Below are 16,574 nucleotides of genomic sequence, written 5' to 3' on the forward strand. Positions count from 1 at the left end.
TTATTAAGTGCTGTGCACTGTTTTTAACCTCTAGATATCAGTAATGCCCAAGGCATGGCGTTCAATGCGGACATATTTCAAGACAAGTTTGGGGGTGGGGGGCAGAAATCAAGAACCGATTGCAGGGTTTCTTTGTGATATCGTTCTAACATTACACTGAATTGTTTGAAATTCATTTGAATGATTCTTTTTAGTAGTCATATTACCTGATGATGCAAAACATTGCTGCTGTGATCCATAACCAGGAAATCAATGCCACAATCAAAATATGGGGATGGTAGCAGCAAGGAGAAATGAGATAAAAATGGGCATGGAGAGCACATCAATTTGATGGACTGCCGTTCAAGAGCATGCTATACACCAATTTCGACTGTGTTCTGAAATAGATCTTAGTTCATGGACTACAGTATGTGCTTAATATCTGCATTATCCTGATTCAGAGACAATGTTGAAAAAATGGACTGTTTTCCACTTTGCACACTGACACAGTTATATAATATGTATTGTTGTTAAATTGTACAGTTAAATTGTTTGTATTCTATCCTTGTAGAAGGAGCGTAGCCAAATGGATATAAAATTACACGAAAAGAACAGAATATGGAGAATAATTTTATAGATTAAAAAATATATTATACATATTTTTAGTAAAAATGAATTCAAAGTGAAATTGACTTTCATTATAGTTATAAAAATTATTATAGTTATGATAATGATGTCAGGTTATGTTAGGCCAGCAGAGAAGGCCTTGCTGGCTCTAACGATCCACCACTGGAATGAAATACTTAACTACCCAAATTTTCCTTCATAGGTTTGGTTAGTCTAAAAATAAATATATGCTTTGAATAATACTTGTAGTTCTGGCTTTTTCAATAAAGTTCAAATATGGTAAATTGAAATAAATGAAATGGCTTAGTTAAGGTCGAATTAAGATTGATATCATGAACTAGGTCTGAATTGATCGATTCCACATCCTGCTTTGCATCACTGCGCTGCGTAGCACCACCATAGCAAGGAAGGTCATATTGCGCTTCCGCAGGGACTACCAATTTACAAGATTAAAAAGAAAAACTAAACTTTTTACCAATTAACAGGAAGCAAAGTGTTTGCTATTTTTGTCTTGGCAATGGCACAGAGTCAACAGCAGTCGCTTTTGGCTTCATCCCGTCAGCAAAGGAGAAGACAATCTTGTCTGAATAGAGTGTTTTGTCTTTGTAAATCCATATGTAGATCACATGCTTTTTCCTGTTTGGTGCTTACTGAATTGTGGAATTGACCACGCAGGATGACGGCAACCCAGATTTTCAAGTCCTGTGGAAAGTTGGTGGACCGCAACGCAGGGGTGGAGCCGTGACGCAGCGCGGCGGATACATAGCACATGGAAACACTCTCATTCACACAGTATGTGGAATCAAGGGGTTAGGTAAAGTTGAATTAAGGCTGATATCAGGAACCAGGTCAAAAAATTGCCTAGCCCAACATAGGGCCAGAGTTGGGCCAAGCTTTGGTTATAGTGGATACTGTATGTGGCCCAGTAAAGGACGGTAATTCATTGAGGTAATTCGGCCAACTGTGAGTGGATTGTGTGGGCCGTCACTGGGCCTGAGCAATTTGTCTTTATTTCTCCTCGGCCAAGACTATATCTGCTTTATACCGACATTACGTTGTCTCAATCTTTATTAGAATAACACAGTACCATGTACACACTATTTTATTGATATATTGCATTTGAAAAACATGTATTTCCTTCACTATTTACTCCAACTACGAGATAAGGCGAGTCGGGGGGGGGGGGGGGGGGGTGCTCGCACGTTTGTGATGCAGATTAAAAACTATTTAAACAAAAAAGGAAGAAATACAATAAAATAAAAAAACACACAATAAAAAAAATAAAAACACACAGACTGAAGGAGATGTACGTCCCAGGGATCTGGATCAGAAAGCCGCTACAGTTGGTGCTCAGTCCGTGTATTCTTTTTATAGCTTTTTGTCTTAAATAAGACGATGAAACGGCAAACGCGTCCGTCAACGACCTCTGCTTCTCGTTGTTGAAGCAAACTGGCGTTAGATTACGGAACACACCGATCTCGCAGCAAGTGCATGTCCGACTAAGGTAGATTTAAGTCAGGGATCAGAAAGCTCGCTACAGCTGGAGACCAGTCCGTGGCATGCACTTCTCTGAAAGCTTTACATCTCAAAGCACATGCTGACACAGGAGTCGCTTGCTCCACGGAAGCTGCCGCCGGCGCCTGCCTTGCCGAGTGTTTTCATGTCGTCCGGCAAGCTCTCCATGATGCAAGCTCCCCAAAAAACATGGACACACATCTGCGATTGCTGTCAGTAACAACGGTCCTTTTCACCGTGTACTTTGAGCTGGCTTGGCTTCCCCTTACAAAGTACAGTACTCGCTGGAAGTGGGGAAGTGCTCGCTCCGCCAGCAACTAGTATTTGTTGATAGATTGTGTAACATGTTATTTAGTGTGTGTGGTGTTTTCATCTATTTACATTTGTTTTCTGCTTTGAATGAAATGTAATATCCATCCATCCATTTTCTTTGTCCGCTTATCCTGACTTGGGTCACTGGTGCCTATCCCAGCCATCTTCACGCAATAGGTGGGGGACATGCAGAATTGATTGCCAGTTAATCACAGTGCAGACTGTGTAGTAACATAAGTAAATTAAGGTTCAGTTACTGGTTTGACTTGTAATAGTAGATAAATGACAAAGGGCAAAATGTTGATACTATTTTCTGAAGTAAAAGAAAATGTTTTATAGCAAATTCAACAATGATAAATCTGCATACTTGAAGGACTACACAAACATGAGACTTTTATTAATAAATGACTACAGAAAATGGATGGATGGGTTTGGAAATATTCTTGAAAATTACAATATTTTAAGCAAAAAATGGGACACGTGTGGAAGACGATTCTCTGATCAGATGAGAGAAAAACTGAAAGGTTTCCCAATTTTAAATCTTTATGTTTGAAGTATAGAATTTAACTAAATCAAAGAGGTGAATACTTTTGCAAGGCGCTATATGTGCTGCCTGTAGAAAATATAACATTGAATCAGTATCAAAGTTGTGGTCAATGTGTATCAAGATGAAGAAATGATTAGTACTGTTTTTAGGCTTTACGGCAACCTTCCACTGGATGTGTAATGAGCATAATGAGCTACGTTTAGAATGGTAAATCACATTTCCAGTTATGTTTGTGAGAGTAATATACATAAGTAATGTAGTATTAAGTAGTATATTGTAATGCATTGCATTTCAAATACAGTAATATTGCAATACAACTAATTACTTTGAAATGATAGTAATGAGCAATAAATTATGCATCACAGTTTTGAAGTAACATACCCAACACTGGTCGGCAGTTTCCACAATGCCATGCATGCTGTTGTAGATGCACACAATCTTGCACTTTGGGGAATTACCATAACACTCCAAATATAAGACACACTTTTTTCCCCAAAAAGTCAAGGCCAAAAGTATGGGTGCATCATATAAATGGTAACGTACAATTTGTATTTATTTTTTTTATTCAATCCTGTTTGTGTGATACACGTCGGCTCCAACGATACTAGAATGAGGCAGTCTGAGATTACAAAGAAGAACATAGCTAGGACTTGTAATCTCGCTAGAAAGATGAGTCGGCATCGAGTTATTGTCTCTGGCCCTCTGCCTGCGAGAGGCAATGATGAGAGGTTTAGCAGATTATTCTCGCTTAACCGGTGGATGGCTGGTTTCTGTAAAGAGCAGGGTTTCCAGTTTGTAGATAATTGGCCCTCTTTCTGGGGCCGGCCCGACCTGCTGAGGACAGATGGCCTTCACCCTAACTGGAAAGGCGCTGTCACTCTTTCTAGAAACATAGATTACTGTTTGAGCCTCCCATGACTTCCCACATTAGAGCATGTCGGGTCGCAGGCGAGTAGCGAGCCTGCTAGAACGGGTGTGGAGTCGTTAAGGCTAGAGTTAACCGGCACTAGGCTGGACTGTTACAACACACATAGCATACTTAGTCTAGGTCACTGCAATCCACACACTGTTTCAATACCTAATGCTGAATGCCCCAATGATAAGATTTCTGCTGAGGTGGTGTTGATTAAGGAAAACAGCCCTGCCTCTTTAATCAGTAAGACTAGTGACAAAGTGCCTAGGCGAAATATTAATATCAATATGCGCGCTGTAGTCGTCGACAATCGAATTCCTACTTTACTAACATCGCGACGAGGTTTTAATTACTCAAAATATAGAGCAAGCCCCAGCCATAAAAATCTTGTTGGTATTAGTACTACCAACACGAGGACTCAGAATAGTCCGGGAAAAATGTCCCAGTTTAAATTCGGCTTCATAAATATTAGGTCACTCGCTTCAAAAGCCCTTCTTGTAAATGATCTTATTACAGATCAAAATCTTAACGTGCTTGGTCTCTGCGAAACCTGGCTAAAACCAAATGAATTCTTACCATTAAATGAGGCCTCACCCGCAAACTTTGTGGGCTCACATGTTGCCCGTCCTTGTAAAAAAGGGGGGGGTGTCGCCCTAATTTCGGAATCTGATCTTAGGCTTAGCACGAGCACGAGTCACACTTTCAAGACATTTGAGGCTCTCGTTATGCGATCGAGCTCCTCACCACCATTTTATGTGGTAGTTATTTACCGTCCTCCTGGCCCATACTCTGGATTCTTAGATGAATTCCCTGAACTTATGGCTGACTTAATAACTCACACAGATAATATATTGATTATGGGTGACTTCAATATTCATATGAACTCCCCATCAGAGCCACTTACTGTAGCTTTTCAAGCAATAATCGATGCATTTGGTTTTACACAAATAATAAAAGCAGTAACACACCGGAATGGTAATATCTTAGACTTAGTGCTAACCCGTGGCCTAACTGCCTCAAACGTCATAATTCTGCCACATACTAACGTTATGTCTGATCATTATCTTATAACATTTGAAGTCCTAGCTCAGTGTGGTCTTGTTGTCCACAACCAAGGCTTTAAGAGCCGTGATATTAATTCTTCAACGACTGCTGCACTTTCTGAATTACTGCCTTCCGCAACAGCTGCCTTTCCGTCCTTCACTGGCTCAGTCGATAAGCTCGCGAATGATTTTAATTCGGTTCTTCTAAATTCCCTAAACTCTATTGCGCCGCTGAAACTTAAAACTCGTCCGAAGCGGCGCACTCCGTGGTTTACGGAGGAAACGCGTACGTGTAAACTGTTAAGTAGACAACTTGAGCGTAAATGGCGAACAACTAAACTTGAGGTTTTCCGTCAGGCCTGGTGCGATAGCTTGCTGAAATATAAAGAGGCTCTTAGGCTAGCAAAAACTAATCACTTTTCCAAAATGATTAGTCTTAATAAAAACAACCCAAAGTATTTATTTGAGACGGTAGCGCAGCTAACACAGCAGCAGCAGGTTAATCAAAATTCCCTCCATTCAGCACACGATTTCATGCAATCCTTTACTCAGCGGATTCAGCTAATAAGGGAAGAAATAAAAAAGGCAGCGCCGCTCACCACCTCAACTGTGATTGTTGATGCTAGTTCGGACAATCAGGTTCATGAAAGTCTGGCTACCCTGTCCCAGTTTGATTTAGTATCCCTGGAGTGTCTTACACAACTGGTTAATGCAGCAAAGCCGACGTCCTGCATGCTCGACCCGCTTCCAGGCAAACTCGTCAAAGAGTTGTTCCCGATCTTGGGGTCGTCTGTCTTGAATATTATCAACCTGTCACTCTCCTCTGGCATTGTACCTGAAGCTTTTAAGACGGCCGTCATTCAACCATTACTTAAGAAACCACACCTAGATCCTGAAGATCTCGCTAACTATAGGCCAGTGTCACACCTTCCGTTTATCGCCAAAATTCTCGAGAAAGTTGTAACACAACAGCTTAGTGATTTTATGATAGACAACAATAGATTTGAACTCCTTCAGTCAGGTTTTAGGGCCAACCACTCAACTGAGACAGCCCTAGTAAAAGTGACGAATGATCTTCTCTTAGCCTCGGATTCCAACATCTCATCAATATTATTACTGCTTGATCTTAGTGCCGCATTTGACACTATTGATCATCATATTCTTATAGAACGTCTTAGATCATGTGTTGGTATCTCGGGATCAGCACTTTCTTGGTTCAGATCTTACATCCTGGGAAGGACGCATAGTGTCTCTTATGGCGACGCAATCTCTGAGTCTTTCTCCGTCTCATGTGGTGTCCCGCAGGGGTCAGTACTTGGCCCCTTACTGTTCAACATCTACATGATTCCTCTCGGCGATATTATACGTAAACATGCTATTAGTTTTCATTGCTATGCTGATGATACCCAACTCTATATGCCCTTAGAAATAACGGATCCGTGCAAGTGCAGTAAACTGGAGGCTTGCCTCGCCGAGATTAAACAATGGATGTCTTCCAATTTTCTGCTTCTCAACCCTAATAAAACTGAGATGTTATTTATTGGCCCTGCTCATCATCAGCACCTGCTTAAGAATACCACGCTGAACCTAGAAAACTGTATTATTTCCCAAAGTAGTTCTGCAAAAAATCTCGGCGTGATATTTGACTCAACTCTCTCCTTTCGAACACATATTAATAACATGACAAGAACGGCGTTTTTTCACCTCCGCAATATAGCTAAAATTCGCCCTATTCTTTCTCTTAGCGATGCAGAAACATTAATTCATGCATTTGTTGCAGTTGCAACATTTTGTTTTCTGGCCTTCCCATGTCTCACATTAAAAGCCTGCAGTGTGTACAGAATGCAGCGGCGAGACTATTGACAAGGACGAGAAAGTTTGATCAAATTACTCCGATTCTAGCTGACCTGCATTGGCTTCCAATACACGTGAGATGTGATTTTAAGGTGTTGTTAATTACTTATAAAATTTTACACGGTTTAGCTCCTTCCTATCTCGTCGACTTAGTATCACCTTATGTTCCGTCCCGACAACTTCGATCACAAAATGCCGGTTTGCTATCGACCCCACGGGCTAAAAAGAAGTCTGCGGGATCAAGGGCATTTTCCATTCGCGCGCCAGTACTATGGAATGCCCTACCTATGGAAGTTCGCGCAGCCACCTCGGTAGAAATCTTTAAATCCCGACTAAAAACACATCTATACTCAAAAGCATTTAGTTAAATTAGCCTGTCTGCAGCCTTCTTCTTTTTTCCTGCCCCCCTCTTCCGGCCGGGAGAGGGGGCTAGCTAGATGGTGAGGGTTGACTTGACCGCCTCCATTGGGTCCTGCGCTGGTCGACCATCACGGGTTAGGAGTCTAGCCGTCTGCGGTCCACCTGGCTGGAATGCGGGATGGTTCCTGCCCAATGGCTTTGCCTGCTGTCAAGACATCACTGCACTATATAGCACAATATGTTTTCTGTAATTTATATTGTTTCTGTGTTCGGTACATGCAGCATCCACTTCAACCTGTGGGCCTGGAAGGGGGCTCCTCCCACCTGTGGTCCCTTCTGGAGGTTTCTGATTTTCCCCAAATTGGGGTTTTTGAGTTTTTCCTTCCCCTTCTGGGAGCTTTGACAGGGGATGCTGTTGTGTACCTTACATTGAAAAGATGTCTCTGTATGACCTCTTTTCATTCTGTGAAGCCCTTTGAGACTTCGGTGATTTAGGGCTATATAAATAAAATTTGATTGATTGATTGATTGATTGAGGACGATCTATCTGTCACCCACATAAGCCAAGTTTTGACGCACAAATGTGCATTTTTATATCGGCTGTATTGTTGCTTGCAATAATTAAAATAACAGGTAAACGTCAGGTGGCTGATAGCCGCAAGTAATGTACCTCTTGCAGCTAACTGCAGCTCTTGTTGGCTGAGATTTTTATGGCATTATTTTCAATATAAGAAGCGAGCAGACTGAAACACCATTCGAGGCCATCCTTATTCACATTTAGGAATATTAACAAAACAGAGAAGATCAAGTAAAACTTATGATGTCTTCAGCTGATTCAATTAAGAGTGCACCGGTTAGAGAACAATGAAAGGTATTCCAATTGTCTCATCTATTATTTGCGTCTTGTCTTTCGGCATGTACACACAATGAGAAAATTGGTGGAACACGGATCCAGCACAACTTCAGGTATATACCGTACATATAGTATGATACGTTGGAAGCTCTGTGAACATACTGTATGTTGATGCAACTAGCGTCCTACTGAAAGCAACCGATGAGTACAGGAACAAATGAATTTCTTTTTTTGGTGGGGTGGAGCACGAATATACAAAAAAACACCTTAAATAGCTTAAAGTGGTATTCTGCATTTTATTCCAAGTTATGATAAGCCGCTTTATAAGTTCTAAATGGCACAATGTTCAACAAACCATTACTGTACTTGCTTGCACTAGTGGCTGCTAAAACTAAATTAATATTAAATAAATCATTGGTGTTATGCTTTATTAGTGATTTGGGATGGAAAAAATTTTGCTCCAACTACAAGTGTGTTGTTGTGTCTTGTAACTCAGTAGCACCCCTCTGGGGAACCTAAACAATTAATAAAAAAAGAACTAATAAATGAATATGAACCAAGTAAAATCAGTCAAGTTGATGTTTATTTTTCCATTATTCATCATCTTCCTCTGAGACACTCACAGAGTCAAATGGACAGCTTTAAAGAGTCTAGTCCCATGCATTGAGTGTGAAGCACACGTGGATGACTGTGAAAATGAAGGCTCAAGGGAGAATTTATATGGAGTGCGTTGGGGCTTATAATCCCTCGAATGGGCTGTTAATGCTCATCAAGTGACCTTAACCCTTCTGTGATATTTTGTCCATTTACATCAAAAGCATTTCACATGAAGGGGAAAGCATTAAAAAAACACACACAGGGAAGCTGAAATTTCACCCAGATGGTGAACACATTTCAAATTTGAACATGGCATCACACTACCTTGGCTAAAATCCTGCAATAATGATGTGGAAGAAAATGACCCAAACATGGTCAAAAGACCGCACAAGGGTTAATTATGGTAACTGCTTACGTGATTAGTTCTGTGAGCTGCTGATCGGCTGCACACTCCGATTTGAGACAATTCAAAACATGTAAAATCATTTACATCATTATTTATGACCAAAATGATTACATTACATTTGTTCATATGATGATACATTGATTACAGTATACGTGCATGTTTTTTTAATAACAGGCAGACTGCCATGTTTTGTTTTACACAACTGTACCTCAAATAAATATACAATTAAATAGAAACTTAAAAAAAACACAACAGCACATCATCAAAAATGTAATGCCAATGTTCAAACCAGTGCACAATCATGCAATAAATAAAAGCAGCCGCGAAGTTGAGTTTTGTCCTTTAATGAGACAATATCTTTATGCACTTAGTAGTAAGACTTTGACAATAGATTCTCCTCCTGTTGCGTTGTAGTGTAGCTGATGCATGTGTTTAGATATAACTTAGCAGCTATACAGAGGTTCGTTGTTTGAATCATCCTCAATTTTTTTGTTCTGCGCCATTAAGATAAACACATATTTATCAAGTTGTATAAAATAATACTAAGAATGCAACAATCAAAGATGTTGTTCAGCCACATTATTTGGCTTTTCTCAGCCAGCTGTCTATTATAAATGTAAGAAATTATATATTGTAGATTCAAAATAACTGAGGCTGTGAAAGAAATCTATTTAACTCATTCAGTGCCATGAACGAGAATGTCACGTAAAATACTTAGGTTGTGTGCCAGTTTTTAATGAATGAATGGATGGCACTTGTGGCCAGGGCTTAATTATATGCCAATGGAGCATATATATATATATATATATATATATATATATATATATATATATATATATACATGTAGACACATATGCAAACTGTTATTTTACCATCAAAAACACATTTTTACTGCTTTTGTTCATATTTTATCGAAGGGAAGGACTGTTGAAATGTTTCAGATGCTACAAAGTGTATATGTGCGAGGATTTTTCTTCTTTTGTCCAAAATAGATTGGTGTTACTCAAATGACCTATTTTCAAACAGTGATTACTAAAGAATGGAATAAAGTAGAATCTTACTTTCTTTTTCTAGGTAAAGAACATAACCCGATCTTTCTTATGGTACGATCAATGTATACTTGATCATACAATACAATATTCTGTTGCCCTTGAAAGATGCGTCAAAATGCTCAAAATTGGCTGGCACTCTAGGGGGTTGCCTTTTCAGATAATTCTTGGCACAGAAAGAGTTAAGAACCTGATTTGAGCTTGTATACACACCATCAATGCAATGAGCTCTAACCAACATATTTAACACAATACTTTTCAAAAACCTTATGCAGGAAGATAAACTTCCTGAATGTTCCGAACTCTGTTTTCCAAGCAAGTATGTGTTCCACTACACTCATGATCAAATTGACCAACTTGTTTAGAGTTGAATGAACAGCAAATCCATTTTGTCTCAGTTGCTTCAAGATGGACAACACGGTGGAAGACTGGTTAACACTTCCATCTTGCAGTGCGGGGGCTGTATGTTCACTCCCACCTCTGGCTTCCTGTGTGGAGTTCACATGTTTTCCCCGCGCATGCGTGGGTTTCCGCCTTCAGGTACTCTGGTTTCCTCTCACATTCCAAAAACATGCATGATAACTATTTTGGAACACAGTGTGTTTGCGTGTGTATGTGGTTGTTTGTGTGAAATGCGATTAGCTGACAACCAGTTCAGGCTGTGCGCTGCCTTATTCACAAAGACAGCTGGGTAGGGCTCCAGCACACCCGTGACACTTGTGAGAATAAGTGGTTACAATGAATGGATGGATGGTTCAAGATATGATTAAACAAGCTCACAGAAATGATAGATGATGGATTAGACATTAACATGCACATCCTTCCTCTAGTGAGATAGTGTTTGTGTGTGTTTGTGTGTATACATGGCTGTGCATCAAGAAGTGGAACTCTTTTATATCAATAGAAAATACACAAATGGGTTTTTTAGCATTGGTTTTTCACCACAAACTGCACCTATGAACATAAAATTGACTGTGCTATTATTTCTCTTAATGGACCAACATAAATAGAGCACTTACAATCCATTTTAAAAATTTCCTGATTCCACCCATGAAGAATTGCTATTTACACACAATATAACTAAGAAAATACCACCAGTGCATTTTTAAGTGCCAAGTAAAAAGTGCAGTTTTTTTCTTAATATACATTTCCAACTGTGGCACCTTCAAATGTTCATTGTGACTAAAATGCATGAATTATGGAAACTCATGAGTAAATGTGAATGAGTGGGTCAGTAGTTTTGTCAACACCTAAACAAATTCAATTAAATTAAACCAATTGTTACATTATCAAAATATCATTCCTTCTCTTCCAGTGAAATCCAAAAGACTAAAAAGTCCACGTCATTTCATTGTCCCTCCTTTAAGAATGAATTCATCATGTTTTTCTTTGCTTAGTGAAGGTTTTTTTTTTTTTTTTTTTTGTAATTGTGATGTCTTTCAGTTTGCCATTGGTGAGACACCCACACTGTCTCCTAAGGCAATCTTGACAATGTCTCTTTCGCAGACCTCATAAATAAAAGCCACCTCCAGCCAATCTGTGCTTAGATATAATATAATGGTGCACCTGTGTTCGTTTTTCGGAAAATGTCACATATCTTGAACCGCAAAGGCCTGCTTCATCAACGCATGTTCAGGACTCCAAAGACAAATGTCTGCAATAGAAAAGGCCAAGACACAATCAGAAAATAGCGTCAAAAGAATAGATAGCAGTGTGTGAATACCTTGCATAAGGGGACACATTATGGACAGTTAGCTGCACTGCCACTCCATTGTTCCATATTTGTGTTTGAAGATGTGTCATATGCCATACACACACAGTAGTAGTGTAGGAACTACTTCTTTCATGAGAGAAAATGCTGTAATTTACTTTTATAGGATGTCCCTGGTGATGGCTTTGAACAGCTCTTCACTGTGAAGTGAAGGATGGGATTTGAGTTTTTTTTTTTTTTTTTTAAGGAGCTCTTCACACAATACATACACACACACTACTGTATGTACATACTGTGTATATACTGTAGTGGCCGAGACCGTGCGAAATATTCTGCTGACAGTGCTGTGCTATCATTAGCTTAGCACAGTAACTATGGTTCAACAGCTGTTAAGTGAAGCAAACGCTGCACATACCAGTTGTCCCAAGTTCTCGCTTCCGCTTTTCTATAAGCCAGGTGTGCGCTCTTGCTTGGCTCTGTTTTGTATTGAAAGATCAGCCGGCCGTGTCGGATCGCTCCCGGTGACCGCAAAGCGGCCGCCATGATTCATTCCTGACCCCTGCGTGAGCCGTTGAATGTTCCCGAAGTTGATTGACGGTCGCGACACGAAACGCGGAAAAAGTAAAAAAAAAAAATTAACTTCACGCGAAAGGCGAAGTTTCGCTTCTCGTGACTGCGCGCGGCCATTCACGTCGCTCCATTCGCGTCCATCGCGTCGCCCAACGTGCATTCGCGCCCAGTCACGCGAACTCCATTGACTACAAATACAAAACTCTCAACTTTTTCGCCTCGTTCGCGTTCGGTGTGCATGTTCCATTAAACTAAATAATCTCCAAAACATTATTTCGAGTGCAGCCCACACGGCCCGGTACCAGTTGATCCACGGACCGGTACCGGTCCGCGAACCGGGGGTTGGGGAGGGTTAGGACTCACATAGAACGTAACTGGACGTAACTGGGCGCTCCCTGCAGGAAGGCGGTGCTATATTGATCCAACATATTCAACGGTGGAAGTAGTTAAAAAGAAAAAACATGTTTCACCCACTAGCGTTAGCATTAGCGTACATCGAAGCCAAACCCGCAGACGCCTTTTTTTTTTTCAACCCACACTGGGTCAAGAAGAGCAAAATGGAAATTGGACCGACGCGACTTTCAGCATTGGCATCCATGTCAATACAAACCGATTTATTATTGGAAATGAAACGTGAACACAAACTTTACAAGCAAGTCATGAAAGTCTTTTTGAGGAAAAAAAGAAGAACGGATTTTGTAATGAACTAACTTTGACACAGCCGTTCTGGGTGAGTCAACGTGTTTTTGTAATTTTATGTCATTCTTATTCAATTGTCATGTTTGGATGGGTTTGGTTGTAGTGAGTTTGTGGGATTTTGTTCATGTTTCTGTTCCACCCACGCCTGTCTTTATTGCCTGCGTTCTCATAAGTTTGATTTGGTTCACCTGCCTGGTGTCCAGTTTTGCTCCCGGTTTGGTCCTGTCTCATTTCCTTGTTAAAACTTCCTTTTTTGAGCCACATATTTCTCAATTTTCCTGCATTTTTTGGGTCCCCTTCCTTCCTTTCTCCTTCCAACTCAGCATGCCCAGATGTGACATATTAAATTGCTATCAGTAATTTATCGTACAATCTTGTTAAAGCTTGCCTGCTCTTCGTGGACTCCATAAAACTTCAAGGACAAACATTTGAAAATATTATCATTTATTCTAAGTTTTGGTTAGTTATACATATTTTTTATATTTTTAATACCGTAGTTTTAAAACTCTTTTTGAGCACAGCCCTTTAGTCACATCTTTTCAGTTCTATTTCATAGTGGTTCTATATATTGATACCTTGAACAGCAGTGGCGGTCCGTGCGTTTCACACTTTGGCCTTCAGTTATTCGGCCCCCTCAGAAGCACACATAGGCTGCACATTACTGGGCTAAACAGGCTGGGCTACACATTTTCCGGACCATTTAAACATCAATAAACCCGCATCAGCAATTGAAACTTATCATCACTGTACTTGATACTGCCAGAACTTAAAATAACTAATAATAATTTTAAATTATTTGTCCACAAAGTTTTATGAAGTCCACCAAGTGTCATGTCAGTGCATCATGTTGGCGACGGATGTAGGAAGGTGGATCCAAAATGCAGGGAGGCAGGATAAGATGGGCTCAATAAAATGATTTATTCCTCGCAGAAACTGGGCGAAACACTAGAGCTCATAACAGGTGACACAAATTATACTAACGGCAGACGCCAGGGAAAAACAACACAAACCAAAAACCAAAATAAGTCAAACTTCACAAAATAAAGCCACAGCAGGAAAAACCCAGACAGAACGTGACACCAAAAGCAGGCAAGCTATAACAAGATTGTACGCTAAATTACAAATGGCATTTTAATACAAGAACATCATTTTATTTCTTTACCACTAATTGAATGTGAACAAGATAAAATTATGAAAACATATTAAAATTAAAAAAATAAATCAAATGCTCCACTCACCAAAACGTGTCTCCGACTTCTTTCAATACAAAATCCATTCTTCTTTCTTTCTTTCCTCAGAAAGACTTCAATGACTTGCTTGTAGAGTTTCTGCGTTTCATTTCCAATAATAAATCATTTTGTATTGACATGGACGCCATGTCGCGTCGGGTCCGATTTCCGTTTTGTTCTTCTTCAGCCATTGTGGGTTTCAAAAAAAAAAAAAAAGCGAGCAGATTTGAATTTTCTGTTAATTTTCTGCGGGACTGGCTTTGATGTACGCTATACCTCATGGTTGCCGTTAGCTTATGGTTGAGCAGCAGGTTTTTTTCTTTTATTTGTTTTTTTATTATCATTAACTTTATATTCCTACTTCCAACACTAAACATGGTGGAGCAATATAGCACCGACTTCGTGAAGTGAGCATCCAGTCACGTCACGTTCACTCACCAAAACAAACGGTGGTTACAATTGATCAGTCTTTTCAATATCTCCCAATTTTTCTTGACCTCTTCATGCTTTCTTTCTCTTGGCACTGAGATGTACAGTGTATCCACTCGGGTGTTCCCAAAAGTTTTTTAAAAGCACCGTAGCACATTGAGGAGCTCTCTTTACCTTCGAACTGAGATGTACAGTACTGTATATCCCCTCGGGTGTCCCCATAAGTTTTTGAAAGCACCATAGCGCGTGTGTTCAGCCGGGCTTTGGTGTCTCGTTGCTGTCTTGGTTAAACAAGTTTGCAAATCCAGTGTAGCTCCAAACACCAAATCGATCCTTTGCAAATAAAAGGCATTGCAGCAGAATTATTTTCGAGGGTTAGCTCACTCCCCTGGTAGCCCAGCCACAAATATGGCCAAGTCATAGCTACGCTATGCATTTGATGCAATCAGCCAAAGCCAACACTGCATAGCTTGCTTGTTGAGCATTGCACCGCCTTTCTGCAGTGAGCATCCACTCACATCACGTTCAACGTTGAGTCATCTAGATGGCGATCTTATGGCTCGATTGACTATTACAGCTGTCTATTAAGTTATTCGGGCCGCTCACATGTCCATCTGCGCTTATGCAGAAGCCTGCAGGTACGAATTGGCTAAAAACTCTAACATAAAACTACAGCACTGCAAGGAGCGTAATCAAATGGATATAAAATGACACGAAAAGAACAGAATATGGAGAATAATTTTATATATAAAATATACATATTTAGAAAAAATGAATGCAAAATGGAATTGACTTTTATTGTAATTATTATAATTATTATATAGTTTATTATAGTTATGAGAATATCAGGTTATTTTAGGCTAGCAAGGCGTTGACGGCCCTGTTGAACAGACACACACATTTACTCTACCTCTGGACTGCGCCCTGGTGGTTAGTTAAAAAAAAAAAACTATTCATACATATATTTTATATTTTTGATACTATATTTTTAAGACTCTTTATGAGCACAGCCATTGAGTCACATCTTTTCAGTTCTATTTAATAGATGTTCCATAAATTGACGTTGAACAGATACAAACATTTGTTTTACTGGTGGACTGCTCTCTGGTGGCTTGTAAAAACAAAACAAAACAAAACAAAAAAAACTGCCGATCTCAAAGGTCGCAAATCATGAGAAAAAAAGTTGCAGTTTACTGTCAAAATTTATGGCATTCTATTGATTTTTCCAATCAGATTCCATTTTATTTCACATTATTGTATTACAAAACAAACACACTAAATTGTCTTTTGATGTGATTGGGTGCGAGAATACTTCTTTGTCTCTGTGTGCACTGCAATTGGCTGGCAACGAGTTGAGGGTGTCCCCCGCCTATTGCCCCAAGTCAGCTGGGATAGGCACCAGCAAGCCTTGTGAGTTTGAGCAGCTCTAGAAAATGGATGGATGTATTACATAACCATTTTTGCCAATTAGTTTGTTTACTAATTGTTGTTGTTTAACTAGTATTATTTAGTGATTTTATTAAAACATTTATTATCCACTGGGGAAATTTTGACCCAACTCAGGCTTTTAGATGTTTTTGATGCGTGATATCAAAGGAAAAGCATACACACACACACCCACGCACGCACGCACACCCACGCACACGCACACACACTCGGGGGCTAAAATATTGCATGGATGATCAAAACATGTCAACTTTCAATATGTCATCCTTCCGTCCCTTCTAAATCCTTGCAAACGGGAGAGAAGGACACTGCAGATATCAAATTTACCACATGTCGGGCTCCTATACTGCTATTAAAAACTGGAAATTGTGTCAATTTTGGACATATTGAAAAGCTGAGGTTTTATCATGCATTTCCCCAAATTTTTAATCCTAT

At 39.8% G+C, this 16,574-nt stretch overlaps 1 protein-coding gene across 6 annotated transcripts in view; it reads right to left on the minus strand.

Annotated features, from left to right (window-relative positions):
* Window positions 1-8,568: 8,568 nt before the first annotated feature.
* b3gat1a (beta-1,3-glucuronyltransferase 1 (glucuronosyltransferase P) a) overlaps window positions 8,569-16,574 on the minus strand; it is a 92,814-nt gene continuing 84,808 nt past the window's right edge. For 5 of the 6 annotated variants that reach the window (XM_088427006.1, XM_088427001.1, XM_088427002.1 and 2 more), the window contains one exon: window positions 8,569-11,709. The gene's annotated coding sequence lies outside the window, so the exon portion shown is untranslated. Of the gene's footprint in view, window positions 11,710-14,273; window positions 14,446-16,574 lie in introns of all 6 variants that reach the window. The other variant, XR_015867152.1, reaches the window with a different exon arrangement.

The sequence above is a fragment of the Hippichthys cyanospilos genome, chromosome 11 (genome assembly GCF_059441005.1).
Source record: "Hippichthys cyanospilos isolate Australia breed blue-spotted pipefish chromosome 11, RoL_Hcya_1.0, whole genome shotgun sequence".
Classification (NCBI taxonomy): domain Eukaryota; kingdom Metazoa; phylum Chordata; class Actinopteri; order Syngnathiformes; family Syngnathidae; genus Hippichthys; species Hippichthys cyanospilos.